The sequence below is a fragment of the Stenella coeruleoalba genome (genome assembly GCF_951394435.1).
Source record: "Stenella coeruleoalba genome assembly, contig: scaffold_29, whole genome shotgun sequence".
NCBI classification, from domain to species: domain Eukaryota; kingdom Metazoa; phylum Chordata; class Mammalia; order Artiodactyla; family Delphinidae; genus Stenella; species Stenella coeruleoalba.
In genome coordinates, this window is record NW_027645960.1 from 1494375 (window position 1) to 1513394 (window position 19020).

Below are 19020 nucleotides of genomic sequence, written 5' to 3' on the forward strand. Positions count from 1 at the left end.
AGTGAAAAATGGATAAAGAACTTGTGGTACTTACGTACAATGCAGTATCACTCAGCAATGAAATCTATGTCATCAGGCCCATAGAAGCATAATGAGTGGATTCAGGTACGATGATTCTAACTGAAATAAGTCACACAGAAAAAGAAACATCATAAGATATCACTAATACACGGAATGTAAACTTGGCTACACAGGAACTGCATTCCAAAACAGAAAAGGGTCTCAAATTTAGAAAACCAACTTATGCTTGCTTAAGGGGAAAGGTGAGTTGGGGTGCTGCATAAAACCAGAGATTGAAATGAGCACAGATAAAGTCCCTTAAGCCAAATATGGAATAGACAAGAGCTACTCATTGCTCAACGAAATGGACTCAACACCGCATATTAAACGCCTAAGAATGTACCTGACTACTAAGTATCTTAAAACCTATGGATTGCTATGTCTCCGAAAGAGAATCAAGCATGTGTACAGGGGCATAAACGCAGCAGTGATAGGATTGGAGAGGTTCGGTGAGCAAATGAAGACCCTTTGAAGTCATATTGCATGGTACCCATTACACGGGTCTTAACTCTCCAGGTTCAAGGTATTCTTCCTTCAGCTAAAACATGCTTGTGGAACCCAAGTATGATCAACCATGTGAACGGGAGACGTATTCAAATATGTCTCAGTTTTCCTCCCCTGGTACTCGGGTGCAACATTCCAGACACTTTACTAACACTCTCCCCACTTGGAGAGTCAGCGCCTTTAACCTCCTGTTTGGCCCAGTTTGCAATTTCTGCGGAAGATGAACAGGAATAGCGAGAACCAATGAGAGACTAGCTGGAGGTGTCTGGACGGGCAAATTTAACTCTCATTTCCCACCAGGAAGAGGAAATAACCAAAGGCTCAGCGTGCCGTGCCGGAACCAGATTAGGGCCTGAAGCCATCCTGCGGTGTTGCGGCCAGGTCACAAGAAAGCGAGTTGAAGAAAGGAGCTCAGGGGCACTGTAATTCACAAACCTGCAGAGTTATAAATGACAGCTATCGTCCAAAAATATACTGAAGTTAGGCTGCCAAAAGGACTTGAAAGCGGGGCAGAATTGCAGGAAACCGATTTCAGGAGGTAGACTGGAATTGCATTGAAAGCATAGGAAAAGAGGCAGAACGTCCACAATGATGCACTTGGCCAAAAAGGGCGTATGCGTTTTTTCCTGAATATATTCAGGAAAAAACGCATACGCCCTTTTTGGCCAACCAAGCAAGCTTGCAAAGGAAATCTGCACTACAATGAAGTCTCACTTCCCCCCGGTCAAAAGGGCCATCTGAAAAAAGTGTAAAATCCAGAAAGGCAGGACAGGCCATGGAGAACTGGGAGCCTTGTTATGCTGATGGGCGGGATGTAAATTGCCAACAGACACTCCGGAGAAGTGTATGGTGTTTCCTGAAACATCTAAAAAACAAAGCAACAGAGCCTAGGGCACTGCCACTTATGGTCCTATAGCTTAGGGAAATTAAAATCAAAAAGACACAGCCACCCCAAAGTTTGGGACGCCTCTGTTTACAAGAACCTCGTTTACAGTACAAGTTCAACATCGCAGAAAGTGAAAAATGGATAAAGAATTTGTGGTATTTACTTACAAAGCAATATCACTCAGCAATGAAATCTGTGTCATCAGGCCCTTAGCAGCACAATGAGTGGATTCAGGTATGATGATTCTAACTGAAATAAGTCACACAGAAAAAGAAACATCATAAGATATCAGTAATACACGGAATGTAAACTTGGCTACACAGGAACTGAATTACAGAACAGAACAGGGTCTCAAATTTAGAAAACCAACTTATGCTTGCTTAAGGGTAAAGGTGAGGTGGGGTGCTGCATAAAACCAGAGATTGAAATGAGCACAGATAAAGTTCCTTAAGCCAAATATGGAATAGACAAGAGCTACTCTTTGCTCAACGAAATGGACTCAACACCGCATATTAAACGCCTAAGAATGTACCTGACTAGTAAGTATCTTAAAACCTATAGATTGCTATGTCTCCGAAAGAGAATCAAGCATGTGTACAGGGGCATAAACGCAGCAGTGATAGGATTGGAGAGGTTCGGTGAGCAAATGAAGACCCTTTGAAGTCATATTGCATGGTACCCATTCCACGGGTTTCAACTACCCAGGTTTTAGGTATTCTTCCTTCAGCTAAAACATGCATGTGGAACCCAGAGTATGATCAACCATGTGATCGGGAGACGTGTTCAAATATGTCTCAGTTTTCCTCCCCTGGTACTCGGGTGCAACATTCCAGACGCTTTACTAACACTCTCCCCACTTGGAGAGTCAGCGCCTTTAACCTCCTGTTTGGCACAGTTTGCAATTTCTGCGGAAGATGAACAGGAATAGCGAGAACCAATGAGAGGCTAGCTGGAGGTGTCTGGACGGGCAAATTTAACTCTCATTTCCCACCAGGAAGAGGAAATAACCAAAGGCTCAGCGTGCCGTGCTGGAACCAGATTAGGGCCTGAAGCCATCCTGCGGTGTTGCGGCCAGGTCACAAGAAAGCGAGTTGAAGAAAGGAGCTCAGGGGCACTGTAATTCACAAACCTGCAGAGTTATAAATGACAGCTATCGTCCAAAAATAGACTGAAGTAAGGCTGCCAAGAGGACTTGAAAGCGGGGCAGAATTGCAGGAAACCGATTTCAGGAGATAGACTGGAATTGCATTGAAAGCATAGGAAAAGAGGCAGAACGTCCACAATGATGCACTTGGCCAAAAAGGGCGTATGCGTTTTTTCCTGAATATATTCAGGAAAAAACGCATACGCCCTTTTTGGCCAACCAAGCAAGCTTGCAAAGGAAATCTGCACTACAATGAAGTCTCACTTCCCCCCGGTCAAAAGGGCCATCTGAAAAAAGTGTAAAATCCAGAAAGGCAGGACAGGCCATGGAGAACTGGGAGCCTTGTTATGCTGATGGGTGGGATGTAAATTGCCAACAACCACTCGGGAGAAGTGTATGGTGTTTCCTGAAACATGTAAACAACAAAGCAACAGAACCTAGGGCACTTCTACTTATGGTCCTATAGCTTAGGGAAATTAAAATCAAAAAGACACAGCCACCCCAAAGTTTGGAACGGCTCTGTTTACAAGAACCTCGTTTACAGTACAAGTTCAACATCGCAGAAAGTGAAAAATGGATAAAGAAGTTGTGGTATTTACTTACAAAGCAATATCACTCAGCAATGAAATCTGTGTCATCAGGCCCTTAGCAGCACAATGAGTGGATTCAGGTATGATGATTCTAACTGAAATAAGTCACACAGAAAAAGAAACATCATAAGATATCAGTAATACACGGAATGTAAACTTGGCTACACAGGAACTGAATTACAGAACAGAACAGGGTCTCAAATTTAGAAAACCAACTTATGCTTGCTTAAGGGTAAAGGTGAGTTGGGGTGCTGCATAAAACCAGAGATTGAAATGAGCACAGATAAACTTCCTTAAGCCAAATATGGAATAGACAAGAGCTACTCCTTGCTCAACGAAATGGACTCAACACCGCATATTAAACGCCTAAGTATGTACCTGACTAGTAAGTATCGTAAAACCTATGGATTGCTATGTCTCCAAAAGAGAATCAAGCATGTGTACAGGGGCATAAACGCAGCAGTGATAGGATTGGAGAGGTTCGGTGAGCAAATGAAGACCCTTTGAAGTCATATTGCATGGTACCCATTCCACGGGTCTCAACTCTCCAGGTTTAAGGTATTCTTCCTTCAGCTAAAACATGCATGTGGAACCCAAGTATGATCAACCATGTGAACGGGAAACGTGTTCAAATATGTCTCAGTTTTCCTCCCCTGGTACTCGGGTGCAACATTCCAGACACTTTACTAACACTCTCCCCACTTGGAGAGTCAGCGCCTTTAACCTCCTGTTTGGCCCAGTTTGCAATTTCTGCGGAAGATGAACAGGAATAGCGAGAACCAATGAGAGACTAGCTGGAGGTGTCTGGACGGGCAAATTTAACTCTCATTTCCCACCAGGAAGAGGAAATAACCAAAGGCTCAGCGTGCCGTGCCGGAACCAGATTAGGGCCTGAAGCCATCCTGCGGTGTTGCGGCCAGGTCACAAGAAAGCGAGTTGAAGAAAGGAGCTCAGGGGCACTGTAATTCACAAACCTGCAGAGTTATAAATGACAGCTATCGTCCAAAAATATACTGAAGTTAGGCTGCCAAAAGGACTTGAAAGCGGGGCAGAATTGCAGGAAACCGATTTCAGGAGGTAGACTGGAATTGCATTGAAAGCATAGGAAAAGAGGCAGAACGTCCACAATGATGCACTTGGCCAAAAAGGGCGTATGCGTTTTTTCCTGAATATATTCAGGAAAAAACGCATACGCCCTTTTTGGCCAACCAAGCAAGCTTGCAAAGGAAATCTGCACTACAATGAAGTCTCACTTCCCCCCGGTCAAAAGGGCCATCTGAAAAATGTGTAAAATCCAGAAAGGCAGGACAGGCCATGGAGAACTGGGAGCCTTGTTATGCTGATGGGCGGGATGTAAATTGCCAACAGACACTCCGGAGAAGTGTATGGTGTTTCCTGAAACATCTAAAAAACAAAGCAACAGAGCCTAGGGCACTGCCACTTATGGTCCTATAGATTAGGGAAATTAAAATCAAAAAGACACAGCCACCCCAAAGTTTGGGACGCCTCTGTTTACAAGAACCTCGTTTACAGTACAAGTTCAACATCGCAGAAAGTGAAAAATGGATAAAGAATTTGTGGTATTTACTTACAAAGCAATATCACTCAGCAATGAAATCTGTGTCATCAGGCCCTTAGCAGCACAATGAGTGGATTCAGGTATGATGATTCTAACTGAAATAAGTCACACAGAAAAAGAAACATCATAAGATATCAGTAATACACGGAATGTAAACTTGGCTACACAGGAACTGAATTACAGAACAGAACAGGGTCTCAAATTTAGAAAACCAACTTATGCTTGCTTAAGGGTAAAGGTGAGTTGGGGTGCTGCATAAAACCAGAGATTGAAATGAGCACAGATAAACTTCCTTAAGCCAAATATGGAATAGACAAGAGCTACTCCTTGCTCAACGAAATGGACTCAACACCGCATATTAAACGCCTAAGTATGTACCTGACTAGTAAGTATCGTAAAACCTATGGATTGCTATGTCTCCAAAAGAGAATCAAGCATGTGTACAGGGGCATAAACGCAGCAGTGATAGGATTGGAGAGGTTCGGTGAGCAAATGAAGACCCTTTGAAGTCATATTGCATGGTACCCATTCCACGGGTCTCAACTCTCCAGGTTTAAGGTATTCTTCCTTCAGCTAAAACATGCATGTGGAACCCAAGTATGATCAACCATGTGAACGGGAAACGTGTTCAAATATGTCTCAGTTTTCCTCCCCTGGTACTCGGGTGCAACATTCCAGACACTTTACTAACACTCTCCCCACTTGGAGAGTCAGCGCCTTTAACCTCCTGTTTGGCCCAGTTTGCAATTTCTGCGGAAGATGAACAGGAATAGCGAGAACCAATGAGAGACTAGCTGGAGGTGTCTGGACGGGCAAATTTAACTCTCATTTCCCACCAGGAAGAGGAAATAACCAAAGGCTCAGCGTGCCGTGCCGGAACCAGATTAGGGCCTGAAGCCATCCTGCGGTGTTGCGGCCAGGTCACAAGAAAGCGAGTTGAAGAAAGGAGCTCAGGGGCACTGTAATTCACAAAACTGCAGAGTTATAAATGACAGCTATCGTCCAAAAATATACTGAAGTTAGGCTGCCAAGAGGACTTGAAAGCGGGGCAGAATTGCAGGAAACCGATTTCAGGAGGTAGACTGCAATTGCATTGAAAGCATAGGAAAAGAGGCAGAACGTCCACAATGATGCACTTGGCCAAAAAGGGCGTATGCGTTTTTTCCTGAATATATTCAGGAAAAAACGCATACGCCCTTTTTGGCCAACCAAGCAAGCTTGCAAAGGAAATCTGCACTACAATGAAGTCTCACTTCCCCCCGGTCAAAAGGGCCATCTGAAAAATGTGTAAAATCCAGAAAGGCAGGACAGGCCATGGAGAACTGGGAGCCTTGTTATGCTGATGGGCGGGATGTAAATTGCCAACAGACACTCCGGAGAAGTGTATGGTGTTTCCTGAAACATCTAAAAAACAAAGCAACAGAGCCTAGGGCACTGCCACTTATGGTCCTATAGCTTAGGGAAATTAAAATCAAAAAGACACAGCCACCCCAAAGTTTGGGACGCCTCTGTTTACAAGAACCTCGTTTACAGTACAAGTTCAACATCGCAGAAAGTGAAAAATGGATAAAGAATTTGTGGTATTTACTTACAAAGCAATATCACTCAGCAATGAAATCTGTGTCATCGGGCCCTTAGCAGCACAATGAGTGGATTCAGGTATGATGATTCTAACTGAAATAAGTCACACAGAAAAAGAAACATCATAAGATATCAGTAATACACGGAATGTAAACTTGGCTACACAGGAACTGAATTACAGAACAGAACAGGGTCTCAAATTTAGAAAACCAACTTATGCTTGCTTAAGGGTAAAGGTGAGGTGGGGTGCTGCATAAAACCAGAGATTGAAATGAGCACAGATAAAGTTCCTTAAGCCAAATATGGAATAGACAAGAGCTACTCTTTGCTCAACGAAATGGACTCAACACCGCATATTAAACGCCTAAGAATGTACCTGACTAGTAAGTATCTTAAAACCTATAGATTGCTATGTCTCCGAAAGAGAATCAAGCATGTGTACAGGGGCATAAACGCAGCAGTGATAGGATTGGAGAGGTTCGGTGAGCAAATGAAGACCCTTTGAAGTCATATTGCATGGTACCCATTCCACGGGTTTCAACTACCCAGGTTTTAGGTATTCTTCCTTCAGCTAAAACATGCATGTGGAACCCAGAGTATGATCAACCATGTGATCGGGAGACGTGTTCAAATATGTCTCAGTTTTCCTCCCCTGGTACTCGGGTGCAACATTCCAGACGCTTTACTAACACTCTCCCCACTTGGAGAGTCAGCGCCTTTAACCTCCTGTTTGGCACAGTTTGCAATTTCTGCGGAAGATGAACAGGAATAGCGAGAACCAATGAGAGGCTAGCTGGAGGTGTCTGGACGGGCAAATTTAACTCTCATTTCCCACCAGGAAGAGGAAATAACCAAAGGCTCAGCGTGCCGTGCCGGAACCAGATTAGGGCCTGAAGCCATCCTGCGGTGTTGCGGCCAGGTCACAAGAAAGCGAGTTGAAGAAAGGAGCTCAGGGGCACTGTAATTCACAAACCTGCAGAGTTATAAATGACAGCTATCGTCCAAAAATAGACTGAAGTAAGGCTGCCAAGAGGACTTGAAAGCGGGGCAGAATTGCAGGAAACCGATTTCAGGAGATAGACTGGAATTGCATTGAAAGCATAGGAAAAGAGGCAGAACGTCCACAATGATGCACTTGGCCAAAAAGGGCGTATGCGTTTTTTCCTGAATATATTCAGGAAAAAACGCATACGCCCTTTTTGGCCAACCAAGCAAGCTTGCAAAGGAAATCTGCACTACAATGAAGTCTCACTTCCCCCCGGTCAAAAGGGCCATCTGAAAAAAGTGTAAAATCCAGAAAGGCAGGACAGGCCATGGAGAACTGGGAGCCTTGTTATGCTGATGGGTGGGATGTAAATTGCCAACAACCACTCGGGAGAAGTGTATGGTGTTTCCTGAAACATGTAAACAACAAAGCAACAGAACCTAGGGCACTTCCACTTATGGTCCTATAGCTTAGGGAAATTAAAATCAAAAAGACACAGCCACCCCAAAGTTTGGAACGGCTCTGTTTACAAGAACCTCGTTTACAGTACAAGTTCAACATCGCAGAAAGTGAAAAATGGATAAAGAAGTTGTGGTATTTACTTACAAAGCAATATCACTCAGCAATGAAATCTGTGTCATAAGGCCCTTAGCAGCACAATGAGTGGATTCAGGTATGATGATTCTAACTGAAATAAGTCACACAGAAAAAGAAACATCATAAGATATCAGTAATACACGGAATGTAAACTTGGCTACACAGGAACTGAATTACAGAACAGAACAGGGTCTCAAATTTAGAAAACCAACTTATGCTTGCTTAAGGGTAAAGGTGAGTTGGGGTGCTGCATAAAACCAGAGATTGAAATGAGCACAGATAAACTTCCTTAAGCCAAATATGGAATAGACAAGAGCTACTCCTTGCTCAACGAAATGGACTCAACACCGCATATTAAACGCCTAAGTATGTACCTGACTAGTAAGTATCGTAAAACCTATGGATTGCTATGTCTCCAAAAGAGAATCAAGCATGTGTACAGGGGCATAAACGCAGCAGTGATAGGATTGGAGAGGTTCGGTGAGCAAATGAAGACCCTTTGAAGTCATATTGCATGGTACCCATTCCACGGGTCTCAACTCTCCAGGTTTAAGGTATTCTTCCTTCAGCTAAAACATGCATGTGGAACCCAAGTATGATCAACCATGTGAACGGGAAACGTGTTCAAATATGTCTCAGTTTTCCTCCCCTGGTACTCGGGTGCAACATTCCAGACGCTTTACTAACACTCTCCCGACTTGGAGAGTCAGCGCCTTTAACCTCCTGTTTGGCCCAGTTTGCAATTTCTGCGGAAGATGAACAGGAATAGCGAGAACCAATGAGAGACTAGCTGGAGGTGTCTGGACGGGCAAATTTAACTCTCATTTCCCACCAGGAAGAGGAAATAACCAAAGGCTCAGCGTGCCGTGCCGGAACCAGATTAGGGCCTGAAGCCATCCTGCGGTGTTGCGGCCAGGTCACAAAAAAGCGAGTTGAAGAAAGGAGCTCAGGGGCACTGTAATTCACAAACCTGCAGAGTTATAAATGACAGCTATCGTCCAAAAATAGACTGAAGTAAGGCTGCCAAGAGGACTTGAAAGCGGGGCAGAATTGCAGGAAACCGATTTCAGGAGGTAGACTGGAATTGCATTGAAAGCATAGGAAAAGAGGCAGAACGTCCACAATGATGCACTAGGCCAAAAAGGGCGTATGCGTTTTTTCCTGAATATATTCAGGAAAAAACGCATACGCCCTTTTTGGCCAACCAAGCAAGCTTGCAGAGGAAATCTGCACTACAATGAAGTCTCACTTCCCCCCGGTCAAAAGGGCCATCTGAAAAAAGTGTAAAATCCAGAAAGGCAGGACAGGCCATGGAGAACTGGGAGCCTTGTTATGCTGATGGGCGGGATGTAAATTGCCAACAACCACTCGGGAGAAGTGTATGGTGTTTCCTGAAACATCTAAAAAACAAAGCAACAGAGCCTAGGGCACTGCCACTTATGGTCCTACAGTTTAGGGAAATTAAAATCAAAAAGACACAGCCACCCCAAAGTTTGGGACGCCTCTGTTTACAAGAACCTCGTTTACAGTACAAGTTCAACATCGCAGAAAGTGAAAAATGGATAAAGAAGTTGTGGTATTTACTTACAAAGCAATATCACTCAGCAATGAAATCTATGTCATCAGGCCCTTAGCATCACAATGAGTGGATTCAGGTATGATGATTCTAACTGAAATAAGTCACACAGAAAAAGAAACATCATAAGATATCAGTAATACACGGAATGTAAACTTGGCTACACAGGAACTGAATTACAGAACAGAACAGGGTCTCAAATTTAGAAAACCAACTTATCCTTCCTTAAGGGTAAAGGTGAGGTGGGTTGCTGCATAAAACCAGAGATTGAAATGAGCACAGATAAAGTTCCTTAAGTCAAATATGGAATAGACAAGAGCTACTCCTTGCTCAACGAAATGGACTCAACACCGCATACTAAACCCCTAAGAATGTACCTGAGTAGTAAGTATCGTAAAACCTATGGATTGCTATGTCTCCAAAAGAGAATCAAGCATGTGTACAGGGGCATAAACGCAGCAGTGATAGGATTGGAGAGGTTTGGTGAGCAAATGAAGACCCTTTGAAGTCATATTGCATGGTACCCATTACACGGGTCTCAACTCTCCAGGTTTAAGGTATTCTTCCTTCAGCTAAAACATGCATGTGGAACCCAAGTATGATCAACCATGTGAACGGGAGACGTGTTCAAATATGTCTCAGTTTTCCTCCCCTGGTACTCGGGTGTAACATTCCAGACGCTTTACTAACACTCTCCCCACTTGGAGAGTCAGCGCCTTTAACCTCCTGTTTGGCACAGTTTGCAATTTCTGCGGAAGATGAACAGGAATAGCGAGAACCAATGAGAGGCTAGCTGGAGGTGTCTGGACGGGCAAATTTAACTCTCATTTCCCACCAGAAAGAGGAAATAACGAAAGGCTCAGCGTGCCGTGCCGGAACCAGATTAGGGCCTGAAGCCATCCTGCGGTGTTGCGGCCAGCTCAAAAGAAAGCGAGTTGAAGAAAGGAGCTCAGGGGCACTGTAATTCACAAACCTGCAGAGTTATAAATGACAGCTATCGTCCAAAAATATACTGAAGTAAGGCTGCCAAGAGGACTTGAAAGCGGGGCAGAATTGCAGGAAACCGATTTCAGGAGGTAGACTGGAATTGCATTGAAAGCATAGGAAAAGAGGCAGAACGTCCACAATGATGCACTTGGCCAAAAAGGGCGTATGCGTTTTTTCCTGAATATATTCAGGAAAAAACGCATACGCCCTTTTTGGCCAACCAAGCAAGCTTGCAAAGGAAATCTGCACTACAATGAAGTCTCACTTCCCCCCGGTCAAAAGGGCCATCTGAAAAAAGTGTAAAATCCAGAAAGGCAGGACAGGCCATGGAGAACTGGGAGCCTTGTTATGCTGAAGGGCGGAATGTAAATTGCCAACAGACACTCAGGAGAAGTGTATGGTGTTTCCTGAAACATCTAAAAAACAAAGCAACAGAGCCTAGGGCACTGCCACTTATGGTCCTATAGCTTAGGGAAATTAAAATCAAAAAGACACAGCCACCCCAAAGTTTGGAACGGCTCTGTTTACAAGAACCTCGTTTACAGTACAAGTTCAACATCGCAGAAAGTGAAAAATGGATAAAGAAGTTGTGGTATTTACTTACAAAGCAATATCACTCAGCAATGAAATCTGTGTCATAAGGCCCTTAGCAGCACAATGAGTGGATTCAGGTATGATGATTCTAACTGAAATAAGTCACACAGAAAAAGAAACATCATAAGATATCAGTAATACACGGAATGTAAACTTGGCTACACAGGAACTGAATTACAGAACAGAACAGGGTCTCAAATTTAGAAAACCAACTTATGCTTGCTTAAGGGTAAAGGTGAGTTGGGGTGCTGCATAAAACCAGAGATTGAAATGAGCACAGATAAACTTCCTTAAGCCAAATATGGAATAGACAAGAGCTACTCCTTGCTCAACGAAATGGACTCAACACCGCATATTAAACGCCTAAGTATGTACCTGACTAGTAAGTATCGTAAAACCTATGGATTGCTATGTCTCCAAAAGAGAATCAAGCATGTGTACAGGGGCATAAACGCAGCAGTGATAGGATTGGAGAGGTTCGGTGAGCAAATGAAGACCCTTTGAAGTCATATTGCATGGTACACATTCCACGGGTCTCAACTCTCCAGGTTTAAGGTATTCTTCCTTCAGCTAAAACATGCATGTGGAACCCAAGTATGATCAACCATGTGAACGGGAAACGTGTTCAAATATGTCTCAGTTTTCCTCCCCTGGTACTCGGGTGCAACATTCCAGACGCTTTACTAACACTCTCCCGACTTGGAGAGTCAGCGCCTTTAACCTCCTGTTTGGCCCAGTTTGCAATTTCTGCGGAAGATGAACAGGAATAGCGAGAACCAATGAGAGACTAGCTGGAGGTGTCTGGACGGGCAAATTTAACTCTCATTTCCCACCAGGAAGAGGAAATAACCAAAGGCTCAGCGTGCCGTGCCGGAACCAGATTAGGGCCTGAAGCCATCCTGCGGTGTTGCGGCCAGGTCACAAAAAAGCGAGTTGAAGAAAGGAGCTCAGGGGCACTGTAATTCACAAACCTGCAGAGTTATAAATGACAGCTATCGTCCAAAAATAGACTGAAGTAAGGCTGCCAAGAGGACTTGAAAGCGGGGCAGAATTGCAGGAAACCGATTTCAGGAGGTAGACTGGAATTGCATTGAAAGCATAGGAAAAGAGGCAGAACGTCCACAATGATGCACTAGGCCAAAAAGGGCGTATGCGTTTTTTCCTGAATATATTCAGGAAAAAACGCATACGCCCTTTTTGGCCAACCAAGCAAGCTTGCAAAGGAAATCTGCACTACAATGAAGTCTCACTTCCCCCCGGTCAAAAGGGCCATCTGAAAAAAGTGTAAAATCCAGAAAGGCAGGACAGGCCATGGAGAACTGGGAGCCTTGTTATGCTGATGGGCGGGATGTAAATTGCCAACAACCACTCGGGATAAGTGTATGGTGTTTCCTGAAACATCTAAAAAACAAAGCAACAGAGCCTAGGGCACTGCCACTTATGGTCCTACAGTTTAGGGAAATTAAAATCAAAAAGACACAGCCACCCCAAAGTTTGGGACGCCTCTGTTTACAAGAACCTCGTTTACAGTACAAGTTCAACATCGCAGAAAGTGAAAAATGGATAAAGAAGTTGTGGTATTTACTTACAAAGCAATATCACTCAGCAATGAAATCTATGTCATCAGGCCCTTAGCATCACAATGAGTGGATTCAGGTATGATGATTCTAACTGAAATAAGTCACACAGAAAAAGAAACATCATAAGATATCAGTAATACACGGAATGTAAACTTGGCTACACAGGAACTGAATTACAGAACAGAACAGGGTCTCAAATTTAGAAAACCAACTTATGCTTCCTTAAGGGTAAAGGTGAGGTGGGTTGCTGCATAAAACCAGAGATTGAAATGAGCACAGATAAAGTTCCTTAAGTCAAATATGGAATAGACAAGAGCTACTCCTTGCTCAACGAAATGGACTCAACACCGCATACTAAACCCCTAAGAATGTACCTGAGTAGTAAGTATCGTAAAACCTATGGATTGCTATGTCTCCAAAAGAGAATCAAGCATGTGTACAGGGGCATAAACGCAGCAGTGATAGGATTGGAGAGGTTTGGTGAGCAAATGAAGACCCTTTGAAGTCATATTGCATGGTACCCATTACACGGGTCTCAACTCTCCAGGTTTAAGGTATTCTTCCTTCAGCTAAAACATGCATGTGGAACCCAGAGTATGATCAACCATGTGAACGGGAGACGTGTTCAAATATGTCTCAGTTTTCCTCCCCTGGTACTCGGGTGTAACATTCCAGACGCTTTACTAACACTCTCCCCACTTGGAGAGTCAGCGCCTTTAACCTCCTGTTTGGCACAGTTTGCAATTTCTGCGGAAGATGAACAGGAATAGCGAGAACCAATGAGAGGCTAGCTGGAGGTGTCTGGACGGGCAAATTTAACTCTCATTTCCCACCAGGAAGAGGAAATAACCAAAGGCTCAGCGTGCCGTGCCGGAACCAGATTAGGGCCTGAAGCCATCCTGCGGTGTTGCGGCCAGCTCAAAAGAAAGCGAGTTGAAGAAAGGAGCTCAGGGGCACTGTAATTCACAAACCTGCAGAGTTATAAATGACAGCTATCGTCCAAAAATATACTGAAGTAAGGCTGCCAAGAGGACTTGAAAGCGGGGCAGAATTGCAGGAAACCGATTTCAGGAGGTAGACTGGAATTGCATTGAAAGCATAGGAAAAGAGGCAGAACGTCCACAATGATGCACTTGGCCAAAAAGGGCGTATGCGTTTTTTCCTGAATATATTCAGGAAAAAACGCATACGCCCTTTTTGGCCAACCAAGCAAGCTTGCAAAGGAAATCTGCACTACAATGAAGTCTCACTTCCCCTCGGTCAAAAGGGCCATCTGAAAAAAGTGTAAAATCCAGAAAGGCAGGACAGGCCATGGAGAACTGGGAGCCTTGTTATGCTGATGGGCGGGATGTAAATTGCCAACAGACACTCGGGAGAAGTGTATGGTGTTTCCTGAAACATCTAAAAAACAAAGCAACAGAGCCTAGGGCACTTCCACTTATGGTCCTATAGCTTAGGGAAATTAAAATCAAAAAGACACAGCCACCCCAAAGTTTGGAACGGCTCTGTTTACAAGAACCTCGTTTACAGTACAAGTTCAACATCGCAGAAAGTGAAAAATGGATAAAGAACTTGTGGTACTTACGTACAATGCAGTATCACTCAGCAATGAAATCTATGTCATCAGGCCCGTAGCAGCATAATGAGTAGATTCAGGTACGATGATTCTAACTGAAATAAGTCACACAGAAAAAGAAACATCATAAGATATCACTAATACACGGAATGTAAACTTGGCTACACAGGAACTGCATTCCAAAACTGAACAGGGTCTCAAATTTAGAAAACCAACTTATGCTTGCTTAAGGGGAAAGGTGAGTTGGGGTGCTGCATAAAACCAGAGATTGAAATGAGCACAGATAAAGTTTCTTAAGCCAAATATGGAATAGACAAGAGCTACTCCTTGCTCAACGAAATGGACTCAACACCGCATATTAAACGCCTAAGAATGTACCTGACTAGTAAGTATCTTAAAACCTATGGATTGCTATGTCTCCGAAAGAGAATCAAGCATGTGTACAGGGGCATAAACGCAGCAGTGATAGGATTGGAGAGGTTCGGTGAGCAAATGAAGACCCTTTGAAGTCATATTGCATGGTACCCATTCCACGGGTTTCAACTACCCAGGTTTTAGGTATTCTTCCTTCAGCTAAAATATGCATGTGGAACCCAGAGTATGATCAACCATGTGATCGGGAGACGTGTTCAAATATGTCTCAGTTTTCCTCCCCTGGTACTCGGGTGTAACATTCCAGACGCTTTACTAACACTCTCCCCACTTGGAGAGTCAGCGCCTTTAACCTCCTGTTTGGCCCAGTTTGCAATTTCTGCGGAAGATGAACAGGAATAGCGAGAACCAATGAGAGGCTAGCTGGAGGTGTCTGGACGGGCAAATTTAACTCTCATTTCCCACCAGGAAGAGGAATTAACCAAAGGCTCAGCATGCCGGGCCGGAACCAGATTAGGGCCTGAAGCCATCCTGCGGTGTTGCGGCCAGGTCACAAGAAAGCGAGTTGAAGAAAGGAGCTCAGGGGCACTGTAATTCACAAACATGCAGAGTTATAAATGACAGCTATCGTCCAAAAATAGACTGAAGTAAGGCTGCCAAGAGGACTTGAAAGCGGGGCAGAATTGCAGGAAACCGATTTCAGGAGGTAGACTGGAATTGCATTGAAAGCATAGGAAAAGAGGCAGAACGTCCACAATGATGCACTTGGACAAAAAGGGTGTATGCGTTTTTTCCTGAATATATTCAGGAAAAAACGCATACGCCCTTTTTGGCCAACCAAGCAAGCTTGCAAAGGAAATCTGCACTACAATGAAGTCTCACTTCCCCCCAGTCAAAAGGGCCATCTGAATAAAGTGTAAAATCCAGAAAGGCAGGACAGGCCATGGAGAACTGGGAGCCTTGTTATGCTGATGGGCGGGATGTAAATTGCCAACAGACACTTGGGAGAAGTGTATGGTGTTTCCTGAAACATCTAAAAAACAAAGCAACAGAGCCTAGGGCACTGCCACTTATGGTCCTATAGCTTAGGGAAATTAAAATCAAAAAGACACAGCCACCCCAAAGTTTGGGACGCCTCTGTTTACAAGAACCTCGTTTACAGTACAAGTTCAACATCGCAGAAAGTGAAAAATGGATAAAGAAGTTGTGGTATTTACTTACAAAGCAATATCACTCAGCAATGAAATCTATGTCATCAGGCCCTTAGCATCACAATGAGTGGATTCAGGTATGATGATTCTAACTGAAGTAAGTCACACAGAAATAGAAACATCATAAGATATCAGTAATACACGGAATGTAAACTTGGCTACACAGGAACTGAATTACAGAACAGAACAGGGTCTCAAATTTAGAAAACCAACTTATGCTTGCTTAAGGGTAAAGGTGAGTTGGGGTGCTGCATAAAACCAGAGATTGAAATGAGCACAGATAAAGTTCCTTAAGTCAAATATGGAATAGACAAGAGCTACTCCTTGCTCAACGAAATGGACTCAACACCGCATATTAAACGCCTAAGAATGTACCTGACTAGTAAGTATCTTAAAACCTATGGATTGCTATGTCTCCGAAAGAGAATCAAGCATGTGTACAGGGGCATAAACGCAGCAGTGATAGGATTGGAGAGGTTCGGTGAGCAAATGAAGACCCTTTGAAGTCATATTGCATGGTACCCATTACACGGGTCTCAACTCTCCAGGTTTAAGGTATTCTTCCTTCAGCTAAAACATGCATGTGGAACCCAGAGTATGATCAACCATGTGATCGGGAGACGTGTTCAAATATGTCTCAGTTTTCCTCCCCTGGTACTCGGGTGCAACATTCCAGACGCTTTACTAACACTCTCCCCACTTGGAGAGTCAGTCCCTTTAACCTCCTGTTTGGCCCAGTTTGCAATTTCTGCGGAAGATGAACAGGAATAGCGAGAACAAATGAGAGGCTAGCTGGAGGTGTCTGGACGGGCAAATTTAACTCTCATTTCCCACCAGGAAGAGGAAATAACCAAAGGCTCAGCGTGCCGTGCCGGAACCAGTTTAGGGCCTGAAGCCATCCTGCGGTGTTGCGGCCAGGTCACAAGAAAGCAAGTTGAAGAAAGGAGCTCAGGGGCACTGTAATTCACAAACCTGCAGAGTTATAAATGACAGCTATCGTCCAAAAATAGACTGAAGTAAGGCTGCCAAGAGGACTTGAAAGCGGGGCAGAATTGCAGGAAACCGATTTCAGGAGGTAGACTGGAATTGCATTGAAAGCATAGGAAAAGAGGCAGAACGTCCACAATGATGCACTTGGCCAAAAAGGGCGTATGCGTTTTTTCCTGAATATATTCAGGAAAAAACGCATACGCCCTTTTTGGCCAACCAAGCAAGCTTGCAAAGGAAATCTGCACTACAATGAAGTCTCACTTCCCCCCGGTCAAAAGGGCCATCTGAAAAAAGTGTAAAATCCAGAAAGGCAGGACAGGCCATGGAGAACTGGGAGCCTTGTTATGCTGATGGGCGGGATGTAAATTGCCAACAGACACTCGGGAGAAGTGTATGGTGTTTCCTGAAACATCTAAAAAACAAAGCAACAGAGCCTAGGGCACTTCCACTTATGGTCCTATAGCTTAGGGAAATTAAAATCAAAAAGACACAGCCACCCCAAAGTTTGGGACGCCTCCGTTTACACGAACCCCATTTACCGTACAAGTTCAATATCACAGAAAGTGAAAAATGGATAAAGAACTTGTGGTACTTACGTACAATGCAGTATCACTCAGCAATGAAATCTATGTCATCAGGCCCGTAGCAGCATAATGAGTGGATTCAGGTACGATGATTCTAACTGAAATAAGTCACACAGAAAAAGAAACATCATAAGATATCACTAATACACGGAATGTAAACTTGGCTACACAGGAACTGCATTCCAAAACAGAACAGGGTCTCAAATTTAGAAAACCAACTTATGCTTGCTTAAGGGGAAAGGTGAGTTGGGGTGCTGCATAAAACCAGAGATTGAAATGAGCACAGATAAAGTTCCTTAAGCCAAATATGGAATAGACAAGAGCTACTCCTTGCTCAACGAAATGGACTCAAAACCCCATATTAAACGCCTAAGAATGTACCTGACTAGTAAGTATCTTAAAACCTATGGATTGCTAGGTCTCCAAAAGAGAATCAAGCGTGTGTACAGGGGCATAAACGCAGCAGTGATAGGATTGGAGAGGTTCGGTGAGCAAATGAAGACCCTTTGAAGTCATATTGCATGGCACCCATTACATGGGTCTCAACTCTCCAGGTTTAAGGTATTCTTCCTTCAGCTAAAACATGCATGTGGAACCGAGAGTATGATCAACCATGTGAACGGGAGACGTGTTCAAATATGTCTCAGTTTTCCTCCCCTGGTACTCGGGTGCAACATTCCAGACGCTTTACTAACACTCTCCCGACTTGGAAAGTCAGTCCCTTTAACCTCCTGTTTGGCCCAGTTTGCAATTTCTGCGGAAGATGAACAGGAATAGTGAGAACCAATGAGAGGCTAGCTGGAGGTGTCTGGACGGGCAAATTTAACTCTCATTTCCCACCAGGAAGAGGAATTAACCAAAGGCTCAGCATGCCGGGCCGGAACAAGATTAGGGCCTGAAGCCATCCTGCGGTGTTGCGGCCAGGTCACAAGAAAGCGAGTTGAAGAAAGGAGCTCAGGGGCACTGTAATTCACAAACCTGCAGAGTTATAAATGACAGCTATCGTCCAAAAATAGACTGAAGTAAGGCTGCCAAGAGGACTTGAAAGCGGGGCAGAATTGCAGGAAACCGATTTCAGGAGGTAGACTGGAATTGCATTGAAAGCATAGGAAAAGAGGCAGAACGTCCACAATGATGCACTTGGCCAAAAAGGGCGTATGCGTTTTTTCCTGAATATATTCAGGAAAAAACGCATACGCCCTTTTTGGCCAACCAAGCAAGCTTGCAAAGGAAATCTGCACTACAATGAAGTCTCACTTCCCCCCGGTCAAAAGGGCCATCTGAAAAAAGTGTAAAATCCAGAAAGGCAGGACAGGCCATGGAGAACTGGGAGCCTTGTTATGCTGATGGGCGGGATGTAAATTGCCAACAACCACTCGGGAGAAGTGTATGGTGTTTCCTGAAACATCTAAAAAACAAAGCAACAGAGCCTAGGGCACTGCCACTTATGGTCCTATAGCTTAGGGAAATTAAAATCCAAAAGACACAGCCACTCCAAAGTTTGGAACGGCTCTGTTTACAAGAACCTCGTTTACAGTACAAGTTCAACATCGCAGAAAGTGAAAAATGGATAAAGAAGTTGTGGTATTTACTTACAAAGCAATATCACTCAGCAATGAAATCT

The 19020-nt window shown here is 44.0% G+C and overlaps 1 long non-coding RNA gene across 12 annotated transcripts in view; it reads right to left on the bottom strand.

Annotated features, from left to right (window-relative positions):
* LOC307181435 overlaps positions 1–19020 on the bottom strand; it is a 2786049-nt gene that overhangs the window by 895537 nt on the left and 1871492 nt on the right. The window contains exon 6 of one of the 12 annotated variants that reach the window (XR_013826774.1): positions 6368–6433. The exons of the other annotated variants lie outside the window; for them this stretch is intronic. This is a non-coding gene — a long non-coding RNA (uncharacterized lncRNA). Of the gene's footprint in view, positions 1–6367; positions 6434–19020 lie in introns of those variants that run through there. 12 annotated transcript variants of the gene reach the window in all.